The sequence below is a fragment of the Osmia lignaria genome, chromosome 7, assembly GCF_051020975.1.
Source record: "Osmia lignaria lignaria isolate PbOS001 chromosome 7, iyOsmLign1, whole genome shotgun sequence".
NCBI lineage: Eukaryota > Metazoa > Arthropoda > Insecta > Hymenoptera > Megachilidae > Osmia > Osmia lignaria.
In genome coordinates this window covers 720,441-742,010 of record NC_135038.1, presented here as the reverse complement: position 1 = coordinate 742,010, position 21,570 = coordinate 720,441, and positions in this window count along the sequence as shown.

The window sequence follows — 21,570 nt, the reverse complement described above, 5'->3', positions numbered from 1 at the left end:
TGATTCATTCCCACAGATCAATATATTTAATAACCATATCAGTAGTACTATATCTACATTCGATATAACGTAATATACTGATTCATTCCCAGAGATATGTACAAATAATAACCATATCATTAGTATCACACCTACATTCGATATAATGTAATATACTGATGGATTCCCACAGATCAATGCACCTATCATAACAAAATCATTAGCACCATATCTACATTCGATATAATGTAATATACTGATTCATTCCCACTGATCAATGTACATTTAATAACAACATCATTAGTAGTATATCTATATTACATACGTAATGTACAATTAATAACAATATTATTATCACCATATCTACATTACATATAATGTAATATACTGATTGATCCCCACAGATCAATGTACATTTAATAACAATATCATTATTAGCATTTCTACATTAGATATAATGTAATATACTGATTCATTCCCACAGATCAATGTACATTTAATAACCATATCATTAGTACCATATCTACATTCGATATAATGTAATATACTGATTCATTCCCTCAGATCAATGTACATTTAATAACAATATCATTATTACTATATCTACATTAGATATATTGTAATATACTGGTTGATGCCCAAAGATCAATGTACATTTAATGACAACATCATTAGTACTATATCTACATTCGATATAATGTAATATACTGGTTCATTCCCACAGATCAATGTGCCTTTAATAACAATATCATTAGCACTATATCTACATTCGATATAATGTAATATACTGATTCATTCCCACAGATCAATGTACATTTAATAACAATATCATTATTACTATATCTACATTAGATATAATTTCATATACAGATTCATTCCCACTGATCAATGTACATTTAATAACCACATCATTAGTAGTATATCTACATTACATACGTAATGTACAATTAATAACAATATTATTATCACCATATCTACATTAGATATAATGTAATATACTGATTGATCCCCAAAGATCAATGTACATTTAATTACAATATCATTAGTACTAAATCTTCATTCGATATAATGTAATATACTGATTCATTCCCACAGATCCATATATTTAATAACCATATCAGTAGTACTATATCTACATTCGATATAATGTAATATACTAATGCATTCCCACAGATCAATGCACCGTTCATAACAATATCATTAGCACATTTAATAGCAATATCATTAGTAGCATATCTACATTACATACGTAATGTACAATTAACAACAATATTATTATCACCATATCTACGTTAGACATAATGTAATATACTGATTGACCCCAAAGATCAATGTACATTTAATTACAATATCATAAGTACTAAATCTACATTCGATATAATGTAATATACTGATTCATTCCCACAGATCAATGTGCCTTTAATAACAATATCATTAGCACTATATCTACACTCGATATAATGTAATATACTGATTCATTCCCACAGATCAATGTACCTTTAATAACAATATCATTAGCACTATATCTACATTCGATATAATGTAGTATACAGATTCCTTCCCACAGATCAATGTGCCTTTAATAACAATATCATTAGCACTATATCTACTTTCGATATAATGTAATACACTGATTCATTCCCACAGATCAATGTACATTTCATAACCATATTATTAGTACCATATCTACAATAGGTATGTAATGTACATTTAATTACAATATCATTATTACTATATCTACATTAGGTATACTGTCATATACAGATTCATTCCCACAGATCAATGTACATTTAACAGCAATATCATTAGTAGTATATCTACATTACATATGTAATGTACAATTAATAACAATATCATTATTACCATATCTACATTAGATATAATGTAATATACTGATGGATTCCCACAGATCAATGCACCTATCATAACAAAATCATTAGCACCATATCTACATTCGATATAATGTAATATACTGATTCATTCCCACTGATCAATGTACATTTAATAACAACATCATTAGTAGTATATCTATATTACATACGTAATGTACAATTAATAACAATATTATTATCACCATATCTACATTACATATAATGTAATATACTGATTGATCCCCAAAGATCAATGTACATTTAATAACAATATCATTAGTACTAAATCTACATTCGATATAATGTAATATACTGATTCATTCCCACAGATCAATATATTTAATAACCATATCAGTAGTACAATATCTACATTCGATATAATCTAATATACTGATTCATTCCCACAGATCAATGTACGTTTAATAACAATATCATTAGCACTATATCTACATTCGATATAATGTAGTATACAGATTCCTTCCCACAGATCAATGTGCCTTTAATAACAATGTCATTAGCACTATATCTACATTCGATATAATGTAATATACTGATTCTTTCCCACAGATCAATGTACATTTCATAACCATATCCTTAGTACCATATCTACAATAGATAAGTAATGTACATTTAATAACAATATCATTATTACTATATCTACATTAGGTATACTGTCATATACAGATTCATTCCCACAGATCAATGTACATTTAATAGCAATATCATTAGTAGTATATCTACATTACATATGTAATGTACAATTAATAACAATATCATTATTGCCATATCTACATTAGATATAATGTAATGTACTGATTGATCCCCACAGATCAATGTACATTTAATAACAATATCATTATTAGCATTTCTACATTAGATATAATGTAATATACTGATTCATTCCCACAGATCAATGTACATTTAATAACCATATCATTAGTACCACACCTACATTCGATATAATGTAATATACTGATGGATTCCCACAGATCAATGCACCTATCATAACAAAATCATTAGCACCATATCTAGATTCGACATAATGTAATATACTGATTCATTCCCACTGATCAATGTACATTTAATAACAACATCATTAGTAGTATATCTACATTACATACGTAATGTACAATTAATAACAATATTATTATCACCATAACTGCATTAGATATAATGTAATATACTGATTGATCCCCACAGATCAATGTACATTTAATAACAATATCATTATTAGCATTTCTACATTAGATATAACGTAATATACTGATTCATTCCCACAGATCAATGTACATTTAATAACCATATCATTAGTACCATATCTACATTCGATATAATGTAATATACTGATTCATTCCCTCAGATCAATGTACATTTAATAACAATATCATTATTACTATATCTACATTAGATATATTGTAATATACTGGTTGATCCCCAAAGATCAATGTACATTTAATGACAACATCATTAGTACTATATCTACATTCGATATAATGTAATATACTGGTTCATTCCCACAGATCAATGTGCCTTTAATAACAATATCGTTAGCACTATATCTACATTCGATATAATGTAATATACTGATTCATTCCCACAGATCAATGTACATTTAATGACAATATCATTATTACTATATCTACATTAGATATAATTTCATATACAGATTCATTCCCACTGATCAATGTACATTTAATAACCACATCATTAGTAGTATATCTACATTACATACGTAATGTACAATTAATAACAATATTATTATCACCATATCTACATTAGATATAATGTAATATACTGATTGATCCCCAAAGATCAATGTACATTTAATTACAATATCATTAGTACTAAATCTACATTCGATATAATGTAATATACTGATTCATTCCCACAGATCAATATATTTAATAACCATATCAGTAGTACTATATCTACATTCGATATAATGTAATATACTAATGGATTCCCACAGATCAATGCACCGTTCATAACAATATCATTAGCACTATATCTACATTAGGTATACTGTCATATACAGATTCATTCCCACAGATCAATGTACATTTAATAGCAATATCATTAGTAGCATATCTACATTACATACGTAATGTACAATTAACAACAATATTATTATCACCATATCTACGTTAGACATAATGTAATATACTGATTGACCCCAAAGATCAATGTACATTTAATTACAATATCATAAGTACTAAATCTACATTCGATATAATGTAATATACTGATTCATTCCCACAGATCAATGTGCCTTTAATAACAATATCATTAGCACTATATCTACACTCGATATAATGTAATATACTGATTCATTCCCACAGATCAATGTACCTGTAATAACAATATCATTAGGACTATATCTACATTCGATATAATGTAGTATACAGATTCCTTCCCACAGATCAATGTGCCTTTAATAACAATATCATTAGCACTATATCTACATTCGATATAATGTAATACACTGATCCATTCCCACAGATCAATGTACATTTCATAACCATATTATTAGTACCATATCTACAATAGATATGTAATGTACATTTAATTACAATATCATTATTACTATATCTACATTCGATATAATGTAATATACTGATTCATTCCCACAGATCAATGTACATTTAATAACAATATCATTATTATTATATCTACATTAGATATAATTTCATATACAGATTCATTCCCACTGATCAATGTACATTTAATAACCACATCATTAGTAGTATATCTACATTACATACGTAATGTACAATTAATAACAATATTATTATCACCATATCTACATTAGATATAATGTAATATACTGATTGATCCCCAAAGATCAATGTACATTTAATTACAATATCATTAGTACTAAATCTTCATTCGATATAATGTAATATACTGATTCATTCCCACAGATCCATATATTTAATAACCATATCAGTAGTACTATATCTACATTCGATATAATGTAATATACTAATGGATTCCCACAGATCAATGCACCGTTCATAACAATATCATTAGCACTATATCTACATTAGGTATACTGTCATATACAGATTCATTCCCACAGATCAATGTACATTTAATAGCAATATCATTAGTAGTATATCTACATTACATATGTAATGTACAATTAATAACAATATCATTATTGCCATATCTACATTAGATATAATGTAATATACTGATTGATCCCCACAGATCAATGTACATTTAATAACAATATCATTATTAGCATTTCTACATTAGATATAATGTAATATACTGATTCATTCCCACAGATCCATGTACATTGAATAACCATATCATTAGTACCATATCTACATCCGATATAATGTAATATACTGATTCATTCCCACAGATCAATGTACCCTTAATAACCATATCATTAGTTCTATATCTACTTTCGATACAATGTAATATACTGATTCATTCCCACAGATCAATGTACATTTAATAACCATATCATTAGTACCATATCTACATTAGATATGTAATGTACATTTAATAACAATATCATTATTACTATATCTACATTAGGTATAATGTCATATACAGATTCATTCCCAAAAATCAATGTACATTTAATAACAATATCATTAGTACTAAATCTACATTCGATATAATGTAATATACTGATTCATTCCCACAGATCAATATATTTAATAACCATATCAGTAGTACTATATCTACATTCGATATAACGTAATATACTGATTCATTCCCACAGAGCAATGCACCTTTAATAACAATATCATTATTGCCATATCTACATTAGATATAATGTAATATACTGATTGATCCCCACAGATCAATGTACATTTAATAACAATATCATTATTAGCATTTCTACATTAGATATAATGTAATATACTGATTCATTCCCACAGATCCATGTACATTGAATAACCATATCATTAGTACCATATCTACATCCGATATAATGTAATATACTGATTCATTCCCACAGATCAATGTACCCTTAATAACCATATCATTAGTTCTATATCTACTTTCGATACAATGTAATATACTGATTCATTCCCACAGATCAATGTACATTTAATAACCATATCATTAGTACCATATCTACATTAGATATGTAATGTACATTTAATAACAATATCATTATTACTATATCTACATTAGGTATAATGTCATATACAGATTCATTCCCAAAAATCAATGTACATTTAATAACAATATCATTAGTACTAAATCTACATTCGATATAATGTAATATACTGATTCATTCCCACAGATCAATATATTTAATAACCATATCAGTAGTACTATATCTACATTCGATATAACGTAATATACTGATTCATTCCCACAGAGCAATGCACCTTTAATAACAATATCATTAGCACTATATCTACATTCGATATAATGTAATATACTGATTCATTCCCACAGACCAATGCACCTTTAATAACAATATCATTAGCACTATATCTACATTCGATATAACGTAATATACAGATTCATTCCCACAGATATGTACATATAATAACCATATCATTAGTACCATACCTACATTCGATATAATGTAATATACTGATTGATCCCCACAGATCAATGTACATTTAATTACAATATCATTAGTACTAAATCTACATTCGATATAATGTAATATACTGATTCATTCCCACAGATCAATATATTTAATAACCATATCAGTAGTACTATATCTACATTCGATATAATGTAATGTACTGATTCATTCCCACAGACCAATGCACCTTTAATAACAATATCATTAGCACTATATCTACATTCGATATAACGTAATATACTGATTCATTCCCACAGATATGTACATATAATAACCATATCATTAGTACCACACCTACATTCGATATAATGTAATATACTGATGGATTCCCACAGATCAATGCACCTATCATAACAAAATCATTAGCACCATATCTACATTCGATATAATGTAATATACTGATTCATTCCCACTGATCAATGTACATTTAATAACAACATCATTAGTAGTATATCTATATTACATACGTAATGTACAATTAATAACAATATTATTATCACCATATCTACATTACATATAATGTAATATACTGATTGATCCCCACAGATCAATGTACATTTAATAACAATATCATTATTAGCATTTCTACATTAGATATAATGTAATATACTGATTCATTCCCACAGATCAATGTACATTTAATAACCATATCATTAGTACCATATCTACATTCGATATAATGTAATATACTGATTCATTCCCACAGATCAATATATTTAATAACCATATCAGTAGTACTATATCTACATTCGATATAACGTAATATACTGATTCATTCCCACAGATATGTACAAATAATAACCATATCATTAGTATCACACCTACATTCGATATAATGTAATATACTGATGGATTCCCACAGATCAATGCACCTATCATAACAAAATCATTAGCACCATATCTACATTCGATATAATGTAATATACTGATTCATTCCCACTGATCAATGTACATTTAATAACAACATCATTAGTAGTATATCTATATTACATACGTAATGTACAATTAATAACAATATTATTATCACCATATCTACATTACATATAATGTAATATACTGATTGATCCCCACAGATCAATGTACATTTAATAACAATATCATTATTAGCATTTCTACATTAGATATAATGTAATATACTGATTCATTCCCACAGATCAATGTACATTTAATAACCATATCATTAGTACCATATCTACATTCGATATAATGTAATATACTGATTCATTCCCTCAGATCAATGTACATTTAATAACAATATCATTATTACTATATCTACATTAGATATATTGTAATATACTGGTTGATGCCCAAAGATCAATGTACATTTAATGACAACATCATTAGTACTATATCTACATTCGATATAATGTAATATACTGGTTCATTCCCACAGATCAATGTGCCTTTAATAACAATATCATTAGCACTATATCTACATTCGATATAATGTAATATACCGATTCATTCCCACAGATCAATGTACATTTAATAACAATATCATTATTACTATATCTACATTAGATATAATTTCATATACAGATTCATTCCCACTGATCAATGTACATTTAATAACCACATCATTAGTAGTATATCTACATTACATACGTAATGTACAATTAATAACAATATTATTATCACCATATCTACATTAGATATAATGTAATATACTGATTGATCCCCAAAGATCAATGTACATTTAATTACAATATCATTAGTACTAAATCTTCATTCGATATAATGTAATATACTGATTCATTCCCACAGATCCATATATTTAATAACCATATCAGTAGTACTATATCTACATTCGATATAATGTAATATACTAATGGATTCCCTCAGATCAATGCACCGTTCATAACAATATCATTAGCACTATATCTACATTAGGTATACTGTCATATACAGATTCATTCCCACAGATCAATGTACATTTAATAGCAATATCATTAGTAGCATATCTACATTACATACGTAATGTACAATTAACAACAATATTATTATCACCATATCTACGTTAGACATAATGTAATATACTGATTGACCCCAAAGATCAATGTACATTTAATTACAATATCATAAGTACTAAATCTACATTCGATATAATGTAATATACTGATTCATTCCCACAGATCAATGTGCCTTTAATAACAATATCATTAGCACTATATCTACACTCGATATAATGTAATATACTGATTCATTCCCACAGATCAATGTACCTTTAATAACAATATCATTAGCACTATATCTACATTCGATATAATGTAGTATACACATTCCTTCCCACAGATCAATGTGCCTTTAATAACAATATCATTAGCACTATATCTACTTTCGATATAATGTAATATACTGATTCATTCCCACAGATCAATGTACATTTCATAACCATATCCTTAGTACCATATCTACAATAGATAAGTAATGTACATTTAATAACAATATCATTATTACTATATCTACATTAGGTATACTGTCATATACAGATTCATTCCCACAGATCAATGTACATTTAATAGCAATATCATTAGTAGTATATCTACATTACATATGTAATGTACAATTAATAACAATATCATTATTGCCATATCTACATTAGATATAATGTAATATACTGATTGATCCCCACAGATCAATGTACATTTAATAACAATATCATTATTAGCATTTCTACATTAGATATAATGTAATATACTGATTCATTCCCACAGATCAATGTACATTGAATAACCATATCATTAGTACCATATCTACATCCGATATAATGTAATATACTGATTCATTCCCACAGATCAATGTACCCTTAATAACCATATCATTAGTTCTATATCTACTTTCGATACAATGTAATATACTGATTCATTCCCACAGATCAATGTACATTTAATAACCATATCATTAGTACCATATCTACATTAGATATGTAATGTACATTTAATAACAATATCATTATTACTATATCTACATTAGGTATAATGTCATATACCGATTCATTCCCAAAAATCAATGTACATTTAATAACAATATCATTAGTACTAAATCTACATTCGATATAATGTAATATACTGATTCATTCCCACAGATCAATATATTTAATAACCATATCAGTAGTACTATATCTACATTCGATATAATGTAATATACTGATTCATTCCCACAGAGCAATGCACCTTTAATAACAATATCATTAGCACTATATCTACATTCGATATAATGTAATATACTGATTCATTCCCACAGACCAATGCACCTTTAATAACAATATCATTAGCACTATATCTACATTCGATATAACGTAATATACAGATTCATTCCCACAGATATGTACATATAATAACCATATCATTAGTACCATACCTACATTCGATATAATGTAATATACTGATTGATCCCCACAGATCAATGTACATTTAATTACAATATCATTAGTACTAAATCTACATTCGATATAATGTAATATACTGATTCATTCCCACAGATCAATATATTTAATAACCATATCAGTAGTACTGTATCTACATTCGATATAATGTAATGTACTGATTCATTCCCACAGACCAATGCACCTTTAATAACAATATCATTAGCACTATATCTACATTCGATATAACGTAATATACTGATTCATTCCCACAGATATGTACATATAATAACCATATCATTAGTACCACACCTACATTCGATATAATGTAATATACTGATGGATTCCCACAGATCAATGCACCTATCATAACAAAATCATTAGCACCATATCTACATTCGATATAATGTAATATACTGATTCATTCCCACAGATCAATATATTTAATACCCATATCAGTAGTACTATATCTACATTCGATATAATCTAATATACTGATTCATGCCCACAGATCAATGTACGTTTAATAACAATATCATTAGCACTATATCTACATTCGATATAATGTAGTATACAGATTCCTTCCCACAGATCAATGTGCCTTTAATAACAATGTCATTAGCACTATATCTACATTCGATATAATGTAATATACTGATTCATTCCCACAGATCAATGTACATTTCATAACCATATCCTTAGTACCATATCTACAATGGATAAGTAATGTACATTCAATAACAATATCATTATTACTATATCTACATTAGGTATACTGTCATATACAGATTCATTCCCACAGATCAATGTACATTTAATAGCAATATCATTAGTAGTATATCTACATTACATATGTAATGTACAATTAATAACAATATCATTATTGCCATATCTACATTAGATATAATGTAATATACTGATTGATCCCCACAGATCAATGTACATTTAATAACAATATCATTATTAGCATTTCTACATTAGATATAATGTAATATACTGATTCATTCCCACAGATCAATGTACATTGAATAACCATATCATTAGTACCATATCTACATCCGATATAATGTAATATACTGATTCATTCCCACAGATCAATGTACCCTTAATAACCATATCATTAGTTCTATATCTACTTTCGATACAATGTAATATACTGATTCATTCCCACAGATCAATGTACATTTAATAACCATATCATTAGTACCATATCTACATTAGATATGTAATGTACATTTAATAACAATATCATTATTACTATATCTACATTAGGTATAATGTCATATACAGATTCATTCCCAAAAATCAATGTACATTTAATAACAATATCATTAGTACTAAATCTACATTCGATATAATGTAATATACTGATTCATTCCCACAGATCAATATATTTAATAACCATATCAGTAGTACTATATCTACATTCGATATAATGTAATATACTGATTCATTCCCACAGACCAATGCACCTTTAATAACAATATCATTAGCACTATATCTACATTCGATATAACGTAATATACAGATTCATTCCCACAGATATGTACATATAATAACCATATCATTAGTACCACACCTACATTCGATATAATGTAATATACTGATGGATTCCCACAGATCAATGCACCTATCATAACAAAATCATTAGCACCATATCTACATTCGATATAATGTAATATACTGATTCATTCCCACTGATCAATGTACATTTAATAACAACATCATTATTACTATATCTACATTAGGTATAATGTCATATACAGATTCATTCCCACAGATCAGTGTACATTAAATAGGAATATCATTAGTAGTATATCTACATTACATATGTAATGTACAATTAATAATAATATCATTATTACCAATTCTACATTAGATATAATGTAATATCCTGATTATTACCCAGAGATCAATGTACCATTAATAACAATATCATTAGCACAATATCTACATTCGATATAATGTAATATACTGATTCATTCGCACAGATCAATATACCTTTAGTAACCATATCATTAGTACTATATCTACATTCGATATAATGTAATATACTGATTCATTCCCACAGAACAATGTGCCTTTAATAACAATATCATTAGCACTATATCTACATTCGATACAATGTAATATACTGATTCATTCCCACAGATCAATGTACATTTAATAACAATATCATCATTACTATATCTACATTAGATATAATTTCATATGCAGATTCATTCCCACTGATCAATGTACATTTAATAACAACATCATTAGTAGTATATCTACATTACGTACGTAATGTACAATTAATAATAATATTATTATCACCATATCTACATTAGATATAATGTAATATACTGATTGAACCCCAAAGATCAATGTACATTTAATAACATTATCATTAGTACTAAATCTACATTCGATATAATGTAATATACTGATTCATTCCCACAGATCAATATATTTAATAACCATATCAGTAGTACTATATCTACATTCGATATAATGTAATATACTGATTCATTCCCACAAATCAATATACCTTTAATAACCATATCATTAGTACTATATCTACATTCGATATAATGTAATGTACTGATTCAATCCCACAGATCAATGTGCCTTTAATAACAATCTCATTAGCACTATATCTACATTCGATATAAATGTAATATACTGATTCATTCCCACAGATCAATGTACATTTCATTACCACATCATTAGTACCATATCTACAATAGATATGTAATGTACATTTAATAACAATATCATTATTACTATATCTACATTAGGTATAATGTCATATACAGATTCATTCCCAAAAATCAATGTACATTTAATAACAATATCATTAGTACTAAATCTACATTCGATATAATGTAATATACTGATTCATTCCCACAGAACAATGTGCCTTTAATAACAATATCATTAGCACTATATCTACATTCGATATAATGTAATATACTGATTCATTCGCACAGATCAATATACCTTTAGTAACCATATCATTAGTACTAAATCTACATTCGATATAATGTAATATACTGATTCATTCCCACAGATCAATATATTTAATAACCATATCAGTAGTACTATATCTACATTCGATATAATGTAATATACTGATTCATTCCCACAGAGCAATGCACCTTTAGTAACAATATCATTAGCACTATATCTACATTCGATATAATGTAATATACTGATTCATTCCCACAGACCAATGCACCTTTAATAACAATATCATTAGCACTATATCTACATTAGATATAACGTAATATACAGATTCATTCCCACAGATATGTACATATAATAACCATATCATTAGTACCATACCTACATTCGATATAATGTAATATACTGATTGATCCCCACAGATCAATGTACATTTAATTACAATATCATTAGTACTAAATCTACATTCGATATAATGTAATATACTGATTCATTCCCACAGATCAATATATTTAATAACCATATCAGTAGTACTATATCTACATTCGATATAATGTAATATACTGATTCATTCCCACAGAGCAATGCACCTTTAGTAACAATATCATTAGCACTATATCTACATTCGATATAATGTAATATACTGATTCATTCCCACAGACCAATGCACCTTTAATAACAATATCATTAGCACTATATCTACATTAGATATAACGTAATATACAGATTCATTCCCACAGATATGTACATATAATAACCATATCATTAGTACCATACCTACATTCGATATAATGTAATATACTGATTGATCCCCACAGATCAATGTACATTTAATTACAATATCATTAGTACTAAATCTACATTCGATATAATGTAATATACTGATTCATTCCCACAGATCAATATATTTAATAACCATATCAGTAGTACTATATCTACATTCGATATAATGTAATATACTGATTCATTCCCACAGAACAATGTGCCTTTAATAACAATATCATTAGCACTATATCTACATTCGATACAATGTAATATACTGATTCATTCCCACAGATCAATGTACATTTAATAACAATATCATCATTACTATATCTACATTAGATATAATTTCATATGCAGATTCATTCCCACTGATCAATGTACATTTAATAACAACATCATTAGTAGTATATCTACATTACGTACGTAATGTACAATTAATAATAATATTATTATCACCATATCTACATTAGATATAATGTAATATACTGATTGAACCCCAAAGATCAATGTACATTTAATAACATTATCATTAGTACTAAATCTACATTCGATATAATGTAATATACTGATTCATTCCCACAGATCAATATATTTAATAACCATATCAGTAGTACTATATCTACATTCGATATAATGTAATATACTGATTCATTCCCACAAATCAATATACCTTTAATAACCATATCATTAGTACTATATCTACATTCGATATAATGTAATGTACTGATTCAATCCCACAGATCAATGTGCCTTTAATAACAATCTCATTAGCACTATATCTACATTCGATATAAATGTAATATACTGATTCATTCCCACAGATCAATGTACATTTCATTACCACATCATTAGTACCATATCTACAATAGATATGTAATGTACATTTAATAACAATATCATTATTACTATATCTACATTAGGTATAATGTCATATACAGATTCATTCCCAAAAATCAATGTACATTTAATAACAATATCATTAGTACTAAATCTACATTCGATATAATGTAATATACTGATTCATTCCCACAGAACAATGTGCCTTTAATAACAATATCATTAGCACTATATCTACATTCGATATAATGTAATATACTGATTCATTCGCACAGATCAATATACCTTTAGTAACCATATCATTAGTACTAAATCTACATTCGATATAATGTAATATACTGATTCATTCCCACAGATCAATATATTTAATAACCATATCAGTAGTACTATATCTACATTCGATATAATGTAATATACTGATTCATTCCCACAGAGCAATGCACCTTTAGTAACAATATCATTAGCACTATATCTACATTCGATATAATGTAATATACTGATTCATTCCCACAGACCAATGCACCTTTAATAACAATATCATTAGCACTATATCTACATTAGATATAACGTAATATACAGATTCATTCCCACAGATATGTACATATAATAACCATATCATTAGTACCATACCTACATTCGATATAATGTAATATACTGATTGATCCCCACAGATCAATGTACATTTAATTACAATATCATTAGTACTAAATCTACATTCGATATAATGTAATATACTGATTCATTCCCACAGATCAATATATTTAATAACCATATCAGTAGTACTATATCTACATTCGATATAATGTAATATACTGATTCATTCCCACAGAGCAATGCACCTTTAGTAACAATATCATTAGCACTATATCTACATTCGATATAATGTAATATACTGATTCATTCCCACAGACCAATGCACCTTTAATAACAATATCATTAGCACTATATCTACATTAGATATAACGTAATATACAGATTCATTCCCACAGATATGTACATATAATAACCATATCATTAGTACCATACCTACATTCGATATAATGTAATATACTGATTGATCCCCACAGATCAATGTACATTTAATTACAATATCATTAGTACTAAATCTACATTCGATATAATGTAATATACTGATTCATTCCCACAGATCAATATATTTAATAACCATATCAGTAGTACTATATCTACATTCGATATAATGTAATATACTGATTCATTCCCACAGAACAATGTGCCTTTAATAACAATATCATTAGCACTATATCTACATTCGATACAATGTAATATACTGATTCATTCCCACAGATCAATGTACATTTAATAACAATATCATCATTACTATATCTACATTAGATATAATTTCATATGCAGATTCATTCCCACTGATCAATGTACATTTAATAACAACATCATTAGTAGTATATCTACATTACGTACGTAATGTACAATTAATAATAATATTATTATCACCATATCTACATTAGATATAATGTAATATACTGATTGAACCCCAAAGATCAATGTACATTTAATAACATTATCATTAGTACTAAATCTACATTCGATATAATGTAATATACTGATTCATTCCCACAGATCAATATATTTAATAACCATATCAGTAGTACTATATCTACATTCGATATAATGTAATATACTGATTCATTCCCACAAATCAATATACCTTTAATAACCATATCATTAGTACTATATCTACATTCGATATAATGTAATGTACTGATTCAATCCCACAGATCAATGTGCCTTTAATAACAATCTCATTAGCACTATATCTACATTCGATATAAATGTAATATACTGATTCATTCCCACAGATCAATGTACATTTCATTACCACATCATTAGTACCATATCTACAATAGATATGTAATGTACATTTAATAACAATATCATTATTACTATATCTACATTAGGTATAATGTCATATACAGATTCATTCCCAAAAATCAATGTACATTTAATAACAATATCATTAGTACTAAATCTACATTCGATATAATGTAATATACTGATTCATTCCCACAGAACAATGTGCCTTTAATAACAATATCATTAGCACTATATCTACATTCGATATAATGTAATATACTGATTCATTCGCACAGATCAATATACCTTTAGTAACCATATCATTAGTACTAAATCTACATTCGATATAATGTAATATACTGATTCATTCCCACAGATCAATATATTTAATAACCATATCAGTAGTACTATATCTACATTCGATATAATGTAATATACTGATTCATTCCCACAGAGCAATGCACCTTTAGTAACAATATCATTAGCACTATATCTACATTCGATATAATGTAATATACTGATTCATTCCCACAGACCAATGCACCTTTAATAACAATATCATTAGCACTATATCTACATTAGATATAACGTAATATACAGATTCATTCCCACAGATATGTGCATATAATAACCATATCATTAGTACCATACCTACATTCGATATAATGTAATATACTGATTGATCCCCACAGATCAATGTACATTTAATTACAATATCATTAGTACTAAATCTACATTCGATATAATGTAATATACTGATTCATTCCCACAGATCAATATATTTAATAACCATATCAGTAGTACTATATCTACATTCGATATAATGTAATATACTGATTCATTCCCACAGAGCAATGCACCTTTAGTAACAATATCATTAGCACTATATCTACATTCGATATAATGTAATATACTGATTCATTCCCACAGACCAATGCACCTTTAATAACAATATCATTAGCACTATATCTACATTAGATATAACGTAATATACAGATTCATTCCCACAGATATGTACATATAATAACCATATCATTAGTACCATACCTACATTCGATATAATGTAATATACTGATTGATCCCCACAGATCAATGTACATTTAATTACAATATCATTAGTACTAAATCTACATTCGATATAATGTAATATACTGATTCATTCCCACAGATCAATATATTTAACAACCATATCAGTAGTACTATATCTACATTCGATATAATGTAATATACTGATTCATTCCCACAGATCAATATACCTTTAATAACCATATCATTAGTACTATATCTACATTCGATATAATGTAATGTACTGATTCATTCCCACAGACCAATGCACCTTTAATAACAATATCATTAGCACTATATCTACATTCGATATAACGTAATATACTGATTCATTCCCACAGATATGTACATATAATAACCATATCATTAGTACCACACCTACATTCGATATAATGTAATATACTGATGGATTCCCACAGATCAATGCACCTATCATAACAAAATCATTAGCACCATATCTACATTCGATATAATGTAATATACTGATTCATTCCCACTGATCAATGTACATTTAATAACAACATCATTAGTAGTATATCTACATTACATACGTAATGTACAATTAATAACAATATTATTATCACCACATCTACATTACATATAATGTAATATACTGATTGATCCCCAAAGATCAATGTACATTTAATAACAATATCATTGGTACTAAATCTACATTCGATATAATATAATATACTGATTCATTCCCACAGATCAATATATTTCATAACCATATCAGTAGTACTATATCTACATTCGATATAATGTAATATACTGATTCATTCCCACAGATCAATATATTTAATACCCATATCAGTAGTACTATATCTACATTCGATATAATCTAATATACTGATTCATGCCCACAGATCAATGTACGTTTAATAACAATATCATTAGCACTATATCTACATTCGATATAATGTAGTATACAGATTCCTTCCCACAGATCAATGTGCCTTTAATAACAATGTCATTAGCACTATATCTACATTCGATATAATGTAATATACTGATTCATTCCCACAGATCAATGTACATTTCATAACCATATCCTTAGTACCATATCTACAATAGATAAGTAATGTACATTTAATAACAATATCATTATTACTATATCTACATTAGGTATACTGTCATATACAGATTCATTCCCACAGATCAATGTACATTTAATAGCAATATCATTAGTAGTATATCTACATTACATATGTAATGTACAATTAATAACAATATCATTATTGCCATATCTACATTAGATATAATGTAATATACTGATTGATCCCCACAGATCAATGTACATTTAATAACAATATCATTATTAGCATTTCTACATTAGATATAATGTAATATACTGATTCATTCCCACAGATCAATGTACATATAATAACAATATCATTAGTACTATATCTACATTCGATATAATGTAATATACTGATTCATTCCCACAGATCAATGTACATTGAATAACCATATCATTAGTACCATATCTACATCCGATATAATGTAATATACTGATTCATTCCCACAGATCAATGTACCCTTAATAACCATATCATTAGTTCTATATCTACTTTCGATACAATGTAATATACTGATTCATTCCCACAGATCAATGTACATTTAATAACCATATCATTAGTACCATATCTACATTAGATATGTAATGTACATTTAAAAACAATATCATTATTACTATATCTACATTAGGTATAATGTCATATACAGATTCATTCCCAAAAATCAATGTACATTCAATAACAATATCATTAGTACTAAATCTACATTCGATATAATGTAATATACTGATTCATTCCCACAGAGCAATGCACCTTTAATAACAATATCATTAGCACTATATCTACATTCGATATAACGTAATATACAGATTCATTCCCACAGATATGTACATATAATAACCATATCATTAGTACCATACCTACATTCGATATAATGTAATATACTGATTGATCCCCACAGATCAATGTACATTTAATTACAATATCATTAGTACTAAATCTACATTCGATATAATGTAATATACTGATTCATTCCCACAGATCAATATATTTAATAACCATATCAGTAGTACTATATCTACATTCGATATAATGTAATGTACTGATTCATTCCCACAGACCAATGCACCTTTAATAACAATATCATTAGCACTATATCTACATTCGATATAACGTAATATACTGATTCATTCCCACAGATATGTACATATAATAACCATATCATTAGTACCACACCTACATTCGATATAATGTAATATACTGATGGATTCCCACAGATCAATGCACCTATCATAACAAAATCATTAGCACCATATCTACATTCGATATAATGTAATATACTGATTCATTCCCACTGATCAATGTACATTTAATAACAACATCATTATTACTATATCTACATTAGGTATAATGTCATATACAGATTCATTCCCACAGATCAGTGTACATTAAATAGGAATATCATTAGTAGTATATCTACATTACATGTGTAATGTACAATTAATAATAATATCATTATTACCAATTCTACATTAGATATAATGTAATATCCTGATTATTACCCAGAGATCAATGTACCATTAATAACAATATCATTAGCACAATATCTACATTCGATATAATGTAATATACTGATTCATTCGCACAGATCAATATACCTTTAGTAACCATATCATTAGTACTATATCTACATTCGATATAATGTAATATACTGATTCATTCCCACAGAACAATGTGCCTTTAATAACAATATCATTAGCACTATATCTACATTCGATATAATGTAATATACTGATTCATTCCCACAGATCAATGTACATTTAATAACAATATCATCATTACTATATCTACATTAGATATAATTTCATATGCAGATTCATTCCCACTGATCAATGTACATTTAATAACAACATCATTAGTAGTATATCTACATTACGTACGTAATGTACAATTAATAATAATATTATTATCACCATATCTACATTAGATATAATGTAATATACTGATTGAACCCCAAAGATCAATGTACATTTAATAACATTATCATTAGTACTAAATCTACATTCGATATAATGTAATATACTGATTCATTCCCACAGATCAATATATTTAATAACCATATCAGTAGTACTATATCTACATTCGATATAATGTAATATACTGATTCATTCCCACAAATCAATATACCTTTAATAACCATATCATTAGTACTATATCTACATTCGATATAATGTAATGTACTGATTCAATCCCACAGATCAATGTGCCTTTAATAACAATCTCATTAGCACTATATCTACATTCGATATAAATGTAATATACTGATTCATTCCCACAGATCAATGTACATTTCATTACCACATCATTAGTACCATATCTACAATAGATATGTAATGTACATTTAATAACAATATCATTATTACTATATCTACATTAGGTATACTGTCATATACAGATTCATTCCCACAGATCAATGTACATTTAATAGCAATATCATTAGTAGTATATCAACATTACATATGTAATGTACAATTAATAACAATATCATTATTGCCATATCTACATTAGATATAATGTAATATACTGATTGATCCCCACAGATCAATGTACATTTAATAACAATATCATTATTAGCATTTCTACATTAGATATAATGTAATATACTGATTCATTCCCACAGACCAATGTACATTTAATAACCATATCATTAGTACCATATCTACATTCGATATAATGTAATATACTGATTCATTCCCACAGATCAATGTACATTTAATAACAATATCATTATTACTATATCTACATTAGATATATTGTAATATACTGGTTGATCCCCAAAGATCAATGTACATTTAATGATAACATCATTAGTACTATATCTACATTCGATATAATGTAATATACTGGTTCATTCCCACAGATCAATGTGCCTTTAATAACAATATCATTAGCACTATATCTACATTCGATATAATGTAATATACTGATTCATTCCCACAGATCAATGTGCCTTTAATAACAATATCATTAGCACTATATCTACACTCGATATAATGTAATATACTGATTCATTCCCACAGATCAATGTACCTTTAATAACAATATCATTAGCACTATATCTACATTCGATATAATGTAGTATACAGATTCCTTCCCACAGATCAATGTACATTTAATAACCATATCATTAGTACTATATCTACATTCGATATAATGTAATATACTGATTCATTCCCACAGATCAATGTACATTTAATAACCATATCATTAGTACCATATCTACATCCGATATAATGTAATATACTGATTCATTCCCACAGATCAATGTAC